Source organism: Fulmarus glacialis, unplaced genomic scaffold, assembly GCF_000690835.1.
Source record: "Fulmarus glacialis isolate BGI_N327 unplaced genomic scaffold, ASM69083v1 scaffold14538, whole genome shotgun sequence".
In the NCBI taxonomy this organism is placed as follows: Eukaryota; Metazoa; Chordata; class Aves; order Procellariiformes; family Procellariidae; genus Fulmarus; species Fulmarus glacialis.
Window position 1 is genome coordinate 1 of NW_009229022.1, and position 2805 is coordinate 2805.

A 2805-nucleotide genomic window follows, 5' to 3' on the forward strand; every position below is an offset into this window, starting at 1 on the left:
GAAAAAGCTGCCGCCAGTCTGCCCACGCGTGCGTGCACACGCAGGTACCAGGTCAAGCACACGCCACCCACACGCCTGTCTCAGGGTGACAGGATCCTGGGCTGCCCCATGCCAGCCTCGGGGGGGGGGTGGCACCAAAATTGCTATCCCTCCAGAAGCTGGACCCTGTTGACCATCACAGCCACTCCACTGAGGACACAGCCTCTCTACAGCCGGAGTCCGGGGGGAAAGTGGCCAGGGAGAGCTGGTTCCTCAGCCAGGAGGAGGTAGAAGCGCTGGCTAAGGCCTCGCCTTGATTTCTCGCCCATCTCAAGAGCCGAGTCCCCTCCCTCCGGGGCCAACCCGGCTCATTCTTTACCACAACCTTGCAGCAGCTCTAAGTGTGTGTTAATCCCCCAAGGCTGTCCAAGATCAAGGTGAAATTCAGGTGCTTTCCACCTCCTGACATTGCTTGGGCAAGGCAAAGCCAAGCATTACAACAGAAAATGCCTTCCCCCAATACCCCAGTTCCTGCACCCTATGTATACAGCAAAGGTTTCAACAAACGCTGTGTTTTACCCATAGAAATTAGCTCAGGATCCCATATTCAGAGCAAGTTCAGCTGTGGTTACCTGAATCTAACGGCTCAGCTGAAGAAAAAGAAGGCAGGAGCTGGTGCTGAGACCCACTCAGGCCAGGAGAGACCCAAAATAGTCCCTATAAAGGGAAGCTGTCAAGCCACAGGCGATGTTAAGCCATGCCCAAGCCTTTTCCCTAGGTTTGCACAGAGGATTTGTTTGATTGGGACACTGACAGCTCTGATAGCTCCAAATTCTTGGAAATGTGCTTGCTACCTGCGAATTTCCCAGAAACTTTGGCCACCAGAGGTGGCTGCAAACAAGCCCAGGATGTTTATGGGTGGAAGTCCCTGTGGCGTGGGGTGACCCTCATGCCATCCGAGCCTCGGGGCCGGGCAGCTCTTCTTTTCACCCGCTGAGCTCCAAGCAACCCCGAAGGGAAGCGGGGAGCAAAGGCAGCTCTCCATCTGATAAATGCATGCCGGCTAGCAAACCCCTACCGGGGAGAGACCCCCAGCGTAGGCAAGGGTTTCATGGCTGGGGTGGGAGGATGTCGCTCCCTGCCCCGGGGGAGGTTTGGTGGCAGTCCCATGCCCATGCCCTCTCCCTGCACAACAGGGCTCCGAGCCCCCGGAGAAGAGCCGGGCGCTGCAGCCGCGGGACCAGCGCCCTCTCCCGGGAAACCGGCGGCGGGGAGAAGCGTCCCTTCGCTGCCTCGCAGGGCTCACGGCAGCTTGTTTACAGCCTGCCTTCCCCTCCTCCCCTTGCAGGCTGCCGAGTTTGGTTGGTTTTTTTTTTTTGGGAAACGCGGCTGAGCCTGTGCCTTCGCCCAGCTGCGTGCTCCAGTGACCCTTATTGTCACCAGCGTTCAACGAGACAAAAACCTCGTCGGGGAGCTGGGGAAGGCACGATGCCAACAGGTGACACCTCCCAGGAGTGGATTTAAATCAGCCTTCAAAGGGCCCCGATCTAAATGCGCAGCGAGCCTGCCAGAGACAATGCACCGCTCCAGGGGCGAGTCCCGACTGGCACATGTTTTTCTTTCTTCCTCCTATTAATTCGTGGGAACACCTTTATTTGCCTGCTCCGGCACTTCCCTCCGGCGCGGTTTATATCCTGCGGGAATTGCCGGGGTTGGAAAGCGCCTGGTGAGCTGGGAGGGTTGGTCAGGGCTGGACTTCGTGGCAGTTCTGCCTCCAAGGCAGCAATGCAAACCCGGCAGGGACAGCACACAGCGAGGTCCCCGGTCTCTCCAGGAGAGATCTGGGGACCAGGACGGTCGAGTCTCTCACAGTTAGCATGAGACATGCCTGCTCTTATGTGTGCCCAGTCCGATACCACCCTGGCATCTCTTTTTCTGACCCCAGGGCAGGAACCAAGCAGCAGCAAGGTGCCATGGCTTCCCTCCCCACCATGCCTTGGTGGGGCTGCTGTGACCCATCCCTGTCCTCATGTCCCCCTCATCCCTATCCTTATGTCCCCCTCATCACTATCCTCATGTCCCCAGCTGAGCTGGGCAGCTTGCTCTTGCCACAGGGACCTTGCACCCCCGCCTGGCTGCTGGGACCCCCTGAAAGTGTAGGCTCATGAATTTGGGAATGCCTTAAAATGCAGAAATGTCACACCACAGGGAGAAAAAAAGAAAGGGGGGGGAGTGGAATTCAAGGGTTAAAAATATGAATATGAAACTTCTCTGTGGCTCAGGCCCTGGGGCAGGTGGCCACTGGGTTTGCTCCTGCAGTGCTGGGACTCTTTCCTAGCTCCCTGGGGCCATCTCGAAGGGTGGCCCCTCACTGCAGGCCTGCAGCTGCAGAGCTGGCCGCCCCTGGGGTCTCAGCCCCAGCAGGATGCAGACCTGGTCCACTAAGCCCAGGTACCGATTTGCCTTTCACCAGCACTAAAAAAAAATTCTTAAATAGAAATTAATGATTTCTTTTTAAAATAGAGATATCACACAAGGAGGAGGAATAGTCCATTTTGTTGTGACTGGTTAGATCCTAGGAGGAGGCCTGATGCACCCGAAATGCCCCAGCGTCCAGCAATGGCACAGCTGGGAGGGAGGAGGGACAAGCATCTCTCCTCTCCCTGTGCCCAACAGCTAAGACATTCCCAAATTCAGATACGCCATTTTCAGACCCATCTAGGAAAGCGCTTTGGGCTGCGACGTCCCACATAAGGAACTGGAATGCGCCCGAGTGAGACCAGACATGAGCTGGATGTCCCGGTGGTGCATCACCTCCATTTCTGC